The sequence below is a fragment of the Saccopteryx bilineata genome, chromosome 1, assembly GCF_036850765.1.
Source record: "Saccopteryx bilineata isolate mSacBil1 chromosome 1, mSacBil1_pri_phased_curated, whole genome shotgun sequence".
Taxonomy (NCBI): domain Eukaryota; kingdom Metazoa; phylum Chordata; class Mammalia; order Chiroptera; family Emballonuridae; genus Saccopteryx; species Saccopteryx bilineata.
Window position 1 is genome coordinate 258485816 of NC_089490.1, and position 13947 is coordinate 258499762.

Sequence of the window (13947 nt, forward strand, 5' to 3'; positions counted from 1 at the left end):
GATGCTCATCTTCTTTAGTTATTAGAGAAATGTAAATCAAAACTACAATGAGATACCACCTCACACCTGTTAGATTAGCTATTATCAACAAGACAGGTAATAGCAAATGTTGGAGAGGCTGTGGAGAAAAAGGAACCCTCATTCACTGTTGGTGGGAATGTAAAGTAGTACAACCATTATGGAAGAAAGTATGGTGGTTCCTCAAAAAACTGAAAATAGAACTACCTTATGACCCAGCAATCCCTCTACTGGGTATATACCTCAAAAACTCAGAAACATTGATTCATAAAGACACATGCAGCCCCATGTTCATTGCAGCATTGCTCACAGTGGCCAAGACATGGAAACAACCAAAAAGCCCTTTAATGGACGACTGGATAAAGAAGATGTGGCACATATACACTATGGAATACTACTCAGCCATAGGAAACGATGACATCGGATCATTTGCAGCAAAATGGTGGGATCTGGATAACATTATATGGAGTGAAATAAGTAAATCAGAAAAAACCAAGAACTACATGATTCCATACATTGGTGGGACATAAAAACGAGACTAAGAGACATGGACAAGAGTGTGGTGGTTATGGGGTGGGGGGAGGGGGAACATGGGAAGGAAGGAAGGAGATAGGAAGGGGGAGGGGGAAGGGCACAAAGAAAACTAGATAGAGGGTGACGGAGGACAATCTGACTTTGGGTGATGGGTATGTAACATAATTGAATGACAAGATAACCTGGACATGTTTTCTTTGAATATATGTACCCTGATTTATTGATGTCACCCCATTAACATTAATAAAAATTTATTTATTAAAAATAAAAAATAAAATAAATAAAAATAACAAAGTATTAAACAATTTAAAATATGACAGAAATTCCATTCTGCATTTATTTAAACTAGTGCTAACAATATAGGATGCCAGCTTAAAAGTACATGAATAGGTATAGAGTTTTCCAAAAATGTTTTATACTGGGGATAGCAGAGCAAAAGAATAGAGTCCAATTGTTGTAAGGAATGCTTGAGGGAGTTATGATGTTTTGTTTAGCAAAGAGAGGGAGGAATTGTGGAGGATGGAGGCTTCTCAAACAATTTAGTACAATTAAACAAAATTTGTAATTTTTTTTTTTTGGTGCAGAACAAATTGCTGTAGACACACAGAGGTATGTCAATGCTGATGATATTGCCAGGTTTTTTTTTTTGTTTGTTTGTTTTTTTGTTTTTTTTTGTTTTTTTTTGTTTTTTGTTTTTTTTTTGTTGCCAGGTTTTTAAACCAGATTAATTTTTATTTTTTAAAAAGCTATGCCATATATCATTTTGGGAGGAAGTAGGTGCCCTAAGGAATAAAAAAAAAAGGCGATGTAACTCCAAAAATACAGTAAATCATGAGAGTGAACCACCTTTCTGGTAGAAAGGGTCAGAGTACCAATGGGCAGTCTTGCATCAAGCTTTTAAAATATGACCTAGTATGTGCAAGAATTTTCACAGCAACACAACGCATGTGGTCACAAACCAGACCAACCCAAATATCCTCTTCCATAGACTGCATATGCAAATCCTATATATTTAAGCAACAGAATACTTTATAACAATGAGCACAAGTGTCAACAAACTACAAGTATATGCAACATGGTTCACTCTCACAAATTTAAGGTGGAGTAACAAAAATGACATAAAAGTTATGTTAACTTTTTAATTTTTTTTTTACTTTTTTATTTTATTTTTATTTTTTGTATTTTTCTGAATTTGGAAATGGTGAGGCAGTCAGACAGACTCCCGCATGCACCTGACAGGGATCCACCCAGCATGCCCACCAGGGGGCGATGCTCTGCCCATCTGGGCGTTGCTCTGTTGCAACCAGAGCCATTCTAGTGCCTGAGGCAGAGGCCCTAGAGCCATCCTCAGTGCCCGGGCCAACTTTGTTCCAATGGTGCCTTGGCTGCAGGAGGGGAAGAGAGAGACAGAGAGGAAGGAGAGGGGGAGAGGTAGAGAAGCAGATGGGCGCTTCTCCTGTGTGCCCTGGCCGGAAATCAAACCCGGGACTTCTGCACGCCAGGCTGACGCTCTACCACTGAGCCAACCTGCCAGGACCTATTTTTTTTATTTTTAAATAGTTTTATTTAGACAATTAATTTTAACGAGGTGACATTGGTCAGCTAGCTAGAGCACATAGATTTAGAGAAAACATCTCCAGATTATTTTGACATTCGATTATGTTGTACACCCATCACCCAAAGTCAAATCGTCCTCCTTCACCCTTCATTTGGTTTTGTTTATGCTCCTCCACTCCCACCACTCTCCCCCTCTCCTCCCTTCCCCTCTCCCTGGTAACCACTGCACTCTTATCTAATTCCATGAGTCTCAATTTTGTGTCCCACCTATGTATGGAATCATACAGTTCTTAGTTTTTTTCTGATTTATTTTTTTCATTCAGTATAATGTTATCAATGTCCATCCATGTTGTTGTAAATGATCCTATGTCACCATTTCTTATGGCTGAGTAGTATTCTATAGTATATATATACTACATCTCCTTTATCCAATCTTTTATTGAAGGAAGGGTTTTTTGGTTGTTTCCATGTTTTGGCCACTATGAACAATGCTGAGAAGAACATGGGGCTGCATGTGTTTTCATGTACCAATGTTTTTGAGTTTTGAAGGTATATACCCAGTAGAGGGATTGCTGGGTCATATGGTAGTTCTATTCTTATTTTTTTTGTGGAACCACCATACTTTCTTCCATATGATTTTACTACTTTACATTCCCACTAACAGTAAACGAGGATTCCTTTTTCTCCACAGCCTCTCCAACACTTGTTACTTGTCTTGTTGATCATAGCCAATCTAACAGGTGTGAGGTGGTATCTCATTGTATTTTTGATTTGCATTTCTCTAATAGCTAGTGAAGGTGAGCATCTTTTCATATATTGGCCATTTGTATTTCTTCCTGGGAGAAGTGTCTGTTCATGTCTTCCCATTTTTTTATTGAACTACTTGCTTGTTTGTTGTTGAGTTTTGTGAGTTCTTTATATATTTTGGATATTAGGCCCTTATCTGAGCTGTTGTTCAAAAATATCATCTCCCATTTAGTTGGCTGTCTGTTTTGTTGTCAGTTTCTCTTGCTGTGCAAAAGCTTCTTAGCCTGATGTAGTCCCATTTGTTTATCTTTGCCTTCACTTCCCTTGCCTTTGGAGTCAAATTCATAAAGTGCTCTTTATGGCCAAGGTCCATGAGTTTAGAACCTGTTTTCTTCTATGTATTTTATTGTTTCAGATTTTATATTTAGATATTTGGTCCATTTAGAATTAATTTTTGTACAAGGAGACAAACCACAGTCAAGTTTCATTTTTGTCATGTGGCTTTCCAATTTTACCAGCACCATTTATTGAAGAGGCTTTCTTTCCTCCATTGTGTGTTTTTGGCTCCTTTATCAAAGACTATTTGACCATATAGATGTGGTTTTGGGGGGGGCTCTCTATTCTGTTCCATGGGACTGTGTCTCTATTTTTTTATCAATACCATGCTGTTTTGATTATCATGACTTTGTAGTATAACTTGAAGTCAGGTATCATAATGCCCCCAGCTTCAATTTTTTTCCTTAGGATTACATTGGCTATTCAGGGATTTTTATGGTTCTATATAAACCTGATGATTTTTTGTTCCATTTCTTTAAAAAACGACATTGTAATTTTGATGGGAATTGCATTAAATTTGTATATTGCTTTGGGTAATATGGTCATTTTTCCTATATTTATTCTTTCTATCCAAGAACAAGGAATATTTTTTCATTTCATTGTGTCTTTTTCTATTCCCTCTAATAATGCTTTGTGGTTTTCATTATATACGTCCTTTACATTCTTTGTTATGTTTATTTCTAGGTATTTTTCGTTGTTGTTGTTGCAACCATAAAAGGGATTCTTTTTTGAATTCATTTTCTGAAGTTTCATTGTTGACATATAAGAAAGCAGTTGACTTCTGTGTGTTAATTTTGTATCCTGCAACCTTTCTATATTGGTTTATTTTTTCTAATAGTCTTTTTGTGGAGTCTTTGGAGTTTTCGATATACAGGATTATATCATTTGCAAAAAGTGAAACCTTTTCTTCTTCTTCCCCAATATGAATGCCTTTTATTTCTTTTTCTTGTCTGATTGCTCTGGCTAGAACTTCTAGCACTATGTTGAATAGGAGTGGTGAGAGTGGGCAACCTTGTCTCATTCCTGATTTTAGAGAAAAGGTTTTCAGTTTTTTGCCATTTAGTATGATGTTAGCTAATGACTTGTCATAAATGACCTTTATTATATTGAGATATTTTCCTTCTATACCCATTTTATTGAATGTTTAAAACATAAAACAATGTGGTATTTTATTGAATGCCTTTTCCACATCTATTGATAGGATCATACGGTTTTTGTTCTTTGTTTTGTTGATATGGTGTATTATGTTAATTGTTTTGCCTATGTTGAATGATCCTTGTGATTCCGGGATGAATCCCGCTTGATCATGGAAAATTATTTTCTAATGTGTTGTTGTATTTGGTTTGCTAGTATTTTGTTTAGGATTTTTGCATCTGTATTCATTAGAGATATTGGTCTGTAGTTTTCTTTTTTGTGTGTTCTCCTTACTAGTTTTGGTATTAGGGTTCTGTTGGCCTCAAAAATGGTGTTTGGAAATATTGCTTTTTCTTCTATTTTTTGGAAGACTTTGAGTAGGATAGGAACCAAATCTTTTTTGAATGTTTGATAGAATTCACTAGTATAGCCGTCTGGCCCTGGACTTTTATTTTTTGGGAGGTTTTTTATAGTTGTTTCTATTTCCTCCCTGCTTATGGGTTTGTTTAGGCTTTCTTCTTCATGATTCAGTCTGGGAAGATTATATTGTTCTAGGAATTTATCCATTTCTTCTGGATTGTTAAATTTGGTGGCATATAGTTTTCCATACTATTCTACAATAATCTTTGTATATCTATGATATCTGTGGTAATTTCTCCTCTTTCATTTTGGATTTTGTTTATATGAGTCCTTTCTCTTCTTTATTTAGTGAGTCTTGCCAAGGGTTTGTCAATTTTGTTGATCTTTTCAAAGAACCAGCTCCTTGTTTTATTGATTCTTTTTATAGTTTTTCTGTTTTCTATTTTATTTATTTCTGCTCTAATTTTTATTATTTTCTTTCTTCTGCTGTTTTTGGGTTGCCTTTGTTCTTCTTTTTCTAGTTTTTAAGATGTGATATTAAGTTGTTTACTTGAGCTCTCTCTTTTTTGTTCATATAAGCCTGTGATGATATTAACTTCCATATTATTACTGTTTTTGCTGCATCCCAGAGATTCTGATATGTTGTGTTGTCATTTTTATTTGTCTGTATATATCTCTTGATCTCTGCTTTTATTTCTTTTTTGACCAAGTCATTTTTTAGAAGTATGTTGTTTAATTTCCACATTTTTGTGGGTTTGTTTACTTCTTTTTTGAAGTTTAATTATAGTTTTAAAGATTTATGGTCAGAGAATATGCTTAGTATAATTTCAATTTTTCTGAATTTGTTGATGTTAGTTTTGTGGCTCAACATATGGCCATCTTGAGAATGTAACATGTACTGTGGAGAAAAATATATTCTCTGATATTTTGGGAGGAAATGTTCTGTAGATGTCTATCATATTCAATTGTTCTAGTGTTTTGTTTAAGGCCATTATTTTTTTTTATTAGTTTTCTGTTTGGATGAATGATCTAGAGCCATCAGCAGTGTATTGAGTTTTCCAAGTATTTTTTTGTATTATTGTATTTTTGTTGGTTATTATTTTTAGATCAGTTAGTAGATGTATTATATACTTTGGTGCTCCTTGGTTTGGTGCATATATATTAAAAAGTGTTATAACTTTTTGATTCAATGTTTCCTTTCTCGTTATGAAATGACCATCTTTGTCTCTGATTACCTTTGCTGTCTTGTAGTCAGCATTATTAGATATAAGTATTTATATAACTATTCCTGCTTTTCTTTGGATATTATTTACTTGGAGAATCACTTTCCAGCCTTTCACTTTGAGTCTATTTTTATCTTTGTAGCTTAGATATGTTTCTTAAAAGCAGCATACAGTTGGATTTTCTTTTTTGATCCATTCTGCTACTCTGTGCCTTTTATTGGTGAGTTTAATCCATTTACGCTTAATGTAACTATTGACACTTGAGGGTTTCCTATTGCCATTTTATTGTTGTTGGGTTTTTTGTTTGTTTGTTTTTTACAGAGACAGAGAGTCAGAGAGAGTGATAGACGGACAGGAACAGAGAGATGAGAAGCATCAATCATCAGTTTTTCGTTGCGCATTGAGACATCCCAGTTGTTCACTGATTGCCCTCTCATATGTGCCTTGACCACAAGCCCTCAGAAGACTGAGTAACCCCTCGCTTGTGCCAGCAACCCTGGGTCCAAGCTGGTGAGCTTTTGCTCAAACCAGATGAGCCTGTGCTCAAGCTGGTGATGCCAGGGTCTCGAACCTGGGTCCTCGGCATCCCAGTCCAATGCTCTATTCACTATGCCACCACCCGGCCAGGCTCCTGTTGCCATTTTATGTAATGCTTTCTAATAGCTGTATTTCTTGTTTGGTTCTTCTGTTTTGTTTTTCTGTTATTTGTTTTTATTTGCTTGTATTCCATACTTCTTTCTTCTGTTTCTTCTTCTTTTTAAGCCATGTGTTTCAGTAGTGGTTATTTTCAGGGGTGGTTACCATTAGATAATTAAAAGAATATATGTCATATTCATTGTAGTCCATTATTTCATGAATGCTTCTGCACTCCATCCTTTTTTGTTACTGCTAATTTTTGTCTTCTTCCCTTTTTTGTTTTTGTTGTCACAGATTATTATTGTTTTTATTGTGTTCTTGGTGGAGCTTTTATTTGTGATTTTGTTTTATTTTGTTCTTTGTATCTGGTCAGAAAACCCCTTTTAAAATTTCCTGAAGTGGGGGCTTTGTGGTGATAAAATCTCTCATCTTCTCTATATCAGTGAATGTTTTTATTTTCCCTTCATATTTGAAGGAAAGCTTTTATAGATATAGTATTCTTGACTGGAAGTTCCTCTCTTTCAGTACTTTAAATATTGGGGTCCACTCTCTTCTGGCTTGAAGTGTTTCTGCTAAGAAATCTGATGATAACCTAATAGGCCTTCCTTTATATATTGTAGTCTTCTTTTCCCTGGATACCTTGAGGATTTTTTCTTTGCCATTTATTTGTGATAATTTCACTACTATTTGCCTTGGAGTAGGTCTGTTGGGTTAAGGTAACTCAGTGTTCTGTTTACTTCTTGGATTTGAGGTTCTAATTCTTTCCACAGGCTTGGGAAATTCTCATCGATTATTTATTTGAATATTTTCTCAATTCCTTTTTCCCTCTTCTCCTTCAATTCTTATATTGCTCTTTCTGATTGAGTCAGATAATTCCTGTAGGGCTTTCTCATTTTTTTTTAAATTTGTGAGTCTCTTTCTTTTCTCTGTAGTATCTCTAGTTGCCTGTCTTCTATGTCACTAATTCTCTTTTTTATCTGCCCTGTTCTATTAGCTAAGCTTGTCACCTCATTTTTCAGTTTATGTATTGAGTTTTCATCTCTGTTTGGTTCCTTTTTATAGTTTCAATTTCCTTGATGAAGTATTCTTTTAGTTGATTAAATTGTTTTTTGTGCTCACTAAATTGCCTTTTAGAGCTTTCTTGTATTTCACTGAGTATTTTTAGGACTTCAGTTGTGAATTCTCTGTTATTTAACTCCAAGCTTTTCACGTAATTGAAATTTTTTCTAGAGATTTTTCATCATTTATCTGAGCTACATCTCTGTATTTTGTATCCATGATATTTTATTTCTTTTTTCTTAATGGCATTTGAGAGTGGTATTGTTAATAACACTAGTAAGAGATAATTAAGAAAATAAAATAAAAATTGAAACAATACAGTGAGAAAATGAAAATTCTATAATGATAAGTGGAACAAAAACTACAGAGAACAAGGAGTAGGAACTGAGGATAGATGGTAAACTGAGAAAAAATGAAGTAAAAAACAAGCAAAATGTCACAAAGAAATGTACGAGTCCAAAATATAATAATTTGATGATAAATGATGAACAGATGGGAGCAAAAAAAAGAAGAAAAAATATAAAGGAGAATAAAAGAGAAGGGAGAATAAAGAGAAAGAAAGGACAAAAAGTAAAATATAAAACAAAGAGAAAGAAAAAGAAAAAAGAAAAAAAACGGAAGTAAAGGTTTCTGAAATTAAATCCTCACAAAAAAAACAAGAATAAAAAATGTAACAACTCTGGTTAATGTAGTTCAAAAGGAAACTAATAGAAAAAGAAAAAGGAAAAAAGTAAAAATGACAAAAACCGTTAAAAAACAAGTTAATTTTTTCTGGTTTTAAGAGGTAGCTTATTCCTTTTTTCTTCAGCAGATGGTGCTGTACTATGAGTTTTGCCTCTGTAAGGTTCTTGGGCAGAGGTCTGCTGGTGTGTCGCTGTGGCAATGATGTAGGCTGGGCCTAAGTCCTGTTGGCAGTCAGGGCTTGTTAGGGGTTTGCAATTATCTGGCCATAGTATTGGGAGTCTCAGTTTTCCAGGCACCTCTCCACATGTCCCACCCACTGGAGCTAGCATCCTGGAGACTTAGCTGTGGGATCCGCCTAAGCTACTATCCTCACAGCCAGGGAATCTATGCACAGCCACGTCCCCCCTGTAGCCCTGCTCAAAACACAGTTCTGGGGAAGGCAATGGGAACCAGAGCTGCCAACACGTGCAGGCAGGGCAAGGCACAGACCAAGGGCCAAGTTTCTTTTTGTTATACACAGGCAAAATTCTATGGGCCAGCGTGCTTATCTGGCATGCCTCAGTGCACTTCAGTTTTAATCTTTACAGGCTTTTCACCGCTCCTGCTGCTTGGTAGCCCACGACAGGCCATGTGTGTGTCCAGCTTCCACGACTGCACACAAACGGTTGTAGCCGCCATTCAGGTGCCCACCCCAAGCATTCTCAGGCCAAGTTTCTTGGCCCATGTACGCGCCTGGCGCTGGAGATCATGGATCCTGTAATGCCCAAAGATGTTGGTGCCCCTGCAGATGCCCAGTGCTAGGGATCGTGGAGCCCTGACTGCCCCAAAATGCTGGTGCTCACATAGGTGCCCAGTGTTGTTAATCTCGGGCAAAGCACCTTGGCCCACACGCATGCCCGCTTGCTCCCTGTGCTGGTGATTCTAGGTAGAGCTGCTAGCACTACTGGGAATACACAAAGACGCTGGCGCCAGCCCACGTGGGCACCCTATGCCGGTAATTTTAGGTGGATCCCGCTACCCGTGTGTGTGCCCAGTGTCTGCGATCTCAGGCAGAGTGGTGTGATCTTTCCTTTGTTTGGGCGCCCATCCTACCTCCGTTCCATCTCTATTAGTTCAGCTTCTCCTCTTCACCGGGCTCCGAACAAAAGTGCCCCTACCTCAGATCAGTGTGGAAAGCAAAATGCCCCATCCTCTGTCTTATATATTCAGCCACTTTTTCACCCAATCATACTTTTGTCTGGTGTGTGCAAATTTTGGGCGCTCCTAAGTTGTTTTTTGATCTGTTTAGTCATTAAATTTGTTGAAATTTCAATGGGAGAGATTGGGAGAATCTCTCACACCACCATTTCTCTGATGTCTATGTTAACTTTTTATGCAAGTTCAGAAACAGGCAAAATAAGTGGTCATGGTTAGAAGTCAGTCAGTGTCATGGCTCTACCTGAGGAGCCAGTGGCTGCAAGAAGCAAGAAGGGAAGGGTTCTGGGTGCTGATCATGTTCCATTTATGCTTTGGGCTGTGTATCAGCTGACTATGATTTGTGCATTTTTCTGCAGACATGTTACACTTCACAATATTTTGAAAAATAAAGAACAAAAGAAAAAACAAACAAAAAAGCAGCAGTATTCTAGTGTTAAATAACTCCTGGGCCTGACCAGGCGGTGGCCCAAGTGGATAGAGTATCGGACTGGGATGCCGAGCACCCAGGTTTGAGACCTCAAGGTCGCCAGCTTGAGCGTGGGCTCATCTGGTTTGAGCAAAAGCTCACCAGCTTGGACCCAAGGTCACTGGCTCTAGCAAGGGGTTACTCGGTCTGCTGAAGGCCCACAGTCAAGGCACCTATGAGAAATCAATCAATGAACAACTAAGGTGTCTCAATGCGCAACAAGAAACTAAAGATTGATGCTTCTCATCTCTCTGTTCCTGTCTGTCTGTCCATGTCTATCCCTCTCTCTGACTATCTCTCTGTATCTTAAAAAGATACACACACACACACACACATATATATATAAAATAAATAATTCCTAGATTGAATGGACCATCCTGCTTGTCTTAGTAATTGGATCTGAAGAAGGAAATAAAATAAAGATGTCTCAGACAGTGGAAAGCCATTTTGAAAAGTTCAGAATTTTGTGTGTATGTTCAGAGTTTTGCTGTTACTGTTTCTATCCCATCAATTACAAACCATAGTTTTTCTACTTCTTCTCCTCACCCAGAGGCAGATTAAGGTCAGTTGAGGCCCCGGGAGCAGAAGGAAATATTGGGCCCCTTAAAAAAACAGAGAGACAGAGAAAATAATATGTGTTAACCATATTTTTAAATAAATAAAAAATATTATGTACTATTAATGTTAAAATTGCATATATGAAACCAAATTTGGTGTTATTAGAAAAAACGATAAAGTAGGGGTTTTGCAGGGTCCTTCAGAAGTCAGGGCCAAGGGTGTGTACCAGTGTGCTGGCCATTAAATCTGCCTCTGTCCCCACCCCATCACAAGGTCTTTCAAACCTCTGGCTCTTACTTAAAGTTTAAATCATACTCAATTTGGAGCTTACCTGCTGGGCCAGACACATGGCCATGTTCCATTTCTACACGTGGGTTCCTCCATTGCCTGCAGTGCAAACATCCATTTCCTCCACGCTCAGTTGGAATCTGAATAAGCCTTGAGGTGGCTGAACAGTAAACTTCACCTGTTTGAGTGGCCTGATTAGAAATCTCTCCTGTGAAACCTAGTGGGAGGGTCATAATAGGAATTTTCGCTTCTAGACACCCAGCGGGTGGCTTGGCATTTATTAGAGGATGACTTTTCATGTGACTGGCAGAGCAGGGAAAGGGGGAGAAGCCGGTTTGCAATGAAAAGTATGAATGGAACAGCTTGGCACAAGCAAGGCTGAGAATCCCCTTTGAAAAACTGTGGCTAACATATATATCTAAGACCCATGCTGCTTCACAGTGCATTTCAAAAACACGAGAAATCCCTTCCAGTGTTTCCAGAGGTGATGTCTCCAGATTGCCACCGGCCGGATGCCACTTCATTACATCAAAGCTGTGCAGCTCAGATGGCACATGTCCCCATCCAGGCCTTCTTTGGGCGGGCCAGCGGGCTGGCAGAAAACAACATGCCTCAACGTGACAGTCCCCACATTCTGCAGACTTAAAAGGGAAATCCTCTGGACTCTGCCTGGGCTCCTGGTGCTCAGCTTGGCCTTGCCCGAGGCTACAGGAGGAATGAAAACACGGCAAGGGCTGCATGCTGCTGTCACTGACTCTTCAGGTCATCTGAGACTTTTCAGTCCTGCAAGGAGTTTGTAGCCTGAGCGGCTTTGTTCCTCACGTCCCCTCCTGGTCTGTGCTGGTGATGCCACAGAACCTAGGGCAGCCTCTCCCTGCTTGCCCTCCCCCGCCCCTCACTCCCACCTACTTCCACTGTCTATGGTGCATTTCAGCAGCACTTCCCTGATGTGCTTCCACCCTCACCATCACTCAGGGGTGGCCCCGAATTGCAACTCCTTCAAAAGGATCACTTTCTGTTCCTTCCCCCTGTCCACTCCATTCTCTCCTGCTCCTCTCTTGCTTTCTCAGATTCTCATTTTCATTTTCATTTTCCTTCCCACGTGTACGAGGCAGGCTATAGAGGAAGGCCAGCAGAGGGCAAAGAGCACCAGAGCTGCAGCAGGAGAGGGAGGAGCACTTTGTTTTCTCCACGGACGTGTGTGACCTTAAGCAAACCGTGGGGACTCTTCTCTGGGCATCAGTGTTACACTGATACCAGTCTTGATTACTGTGGCTTTACAGTAAGTCTTGAAATAAGGCAGTGTAAATCTTCCAGCTGTGTTCTTCTTTTTCAGACTTGTTTTGGCTCCTCTAGGTTCTTTGTATTCCTGTATAAATTATAGACTCACCTTGTCAATTTCTACCCAAATGAAAAAAAAAACAAAACACCTGCTGGGAGTTTGATAGAAATTGCATTAAATCTATATATCAATTTGGGGAGTATTCACATCTCAACTAAGTCGAGTCTTACAATGTTGAGTGTGACATATTGCTCTATTTATTTGGGTCTTTAATTTTTCTCAGCAATGTTGTCCAGATTTCAATTTAGAGCTACTGCATATGTTTGTTTGTTTTTTCAAACCCTCTCTAATATCTGCTGGGTTTTACTTACTCTTCCATGTGTTCAGGCAGTAGATTTTTAATACATTGTCTGAAGTTTATAGTTATTTGCAGGAGAGTTGATTCAATGAGAGCCCCTCAGACATTACTGGAAGTTGAACCGGTCCTCATGGCAAGTGTCCAGTTCTTACAACAATTCAAAGAGGGTCTGAGAAGAGACATGTGTTGGTCTTTCTTACAAATTATAATTCATGTATATGTGTGTCTCTAGAATGGTTTTCTCTGTTAGCTTGTAAAGACTGCCTTACATTTAAACAAGTTACTTTCCTCTCAGAGTCTATTTTTCAGGACTCCTTGCTTTATTGCCGAAGAATGCTCATAGAATCCTCCCACAGAATAGGGCTGGGCAGGCAGAGCCAGCAGTCCTTTGAAAGGGTGTTGCTGGAGGCAGACGGAAAAGCTTCCTCTCCTGTGTGTTGGGCCAGACTCCCCAGGAAGGCTGTCCCTGAGAGCCCACTTTTGCTGCCTGGTAATTGGTTCACCCTGCTGGCAAAAGCATCCAACCTCACTCCAAGTGGCAGGAATTCAAAACAGCTTTCCTGCTCAAGAAGTGTTACCAGCCATCACAGACATCTGAGAGGGAGAGAAAGGACAGAGCTAATCGAGCCACTCTCTGAGAGCACACGTCCTTCTCAGAATCTGGTATGCAGCTTTGAAACGGGTGCTTGTGTACAATATCATTAAACTGGAAAGAACCCACTCAATATGCCCTATTGGCATCTTTCCATTCACAATGAACAATGTGATACTTCTTTCTCCCAACTTTCTCCTCTGCATCTGCTGCAAGAGGATTGTTTGCTTTTTAATAGACATAGGTCTTGGGGAATAGACGGAGAGATATCCCCATTTCCAACATGTAACCTCCAGTCGATCCTTCCATCCCTATGACAAAAGAAAGGCCAATCATGGCCACTCAGAGAAGGCTGAACCAAACGCGTGGTCCATTGGAAAAGAAGAAGGGGGAAGAGTTGTTAAGCAGACAGTCAATAGCATCAACTTCACCTGGATATTCTTTACTAAATCTAATTAGATATGAAAATGTTTTAAAATTTTTGTTAATAACAAACACCATGAATTTCATGATCCACTAGTTCTCAAATCTGACTACACAGAGCGATCATCTGGGGAACTTTAGAAAATGCTGATGGCTGGGTCCTACCTCCAGAGAGACTGGCTTAGTTGGTCTGGGGCTCAGCCTCAGCACCGGGATTTTTAAATGCTCTGCAGGTGATCCTAGAAAACATGAACATTTGAGAACTATCATCATAGTCTATCATTATTTTATATATCCACATAGAAAAGAGAACTAGAAATGTAGTTGAAATTTAAAGCTAATGTCAATAGCTCCAGACCAGGGGTCCCCAAACTACGGCCCGTGGGCTGCATGTGGCCCCCTGAGGCCATTTATCCGGCCCCCGCTGCACTTCCGGAAGGGGCACCTCTTTCATTGGTGGTCAGTGAGAGGAGCATAGTTCCCATTGAAATACTG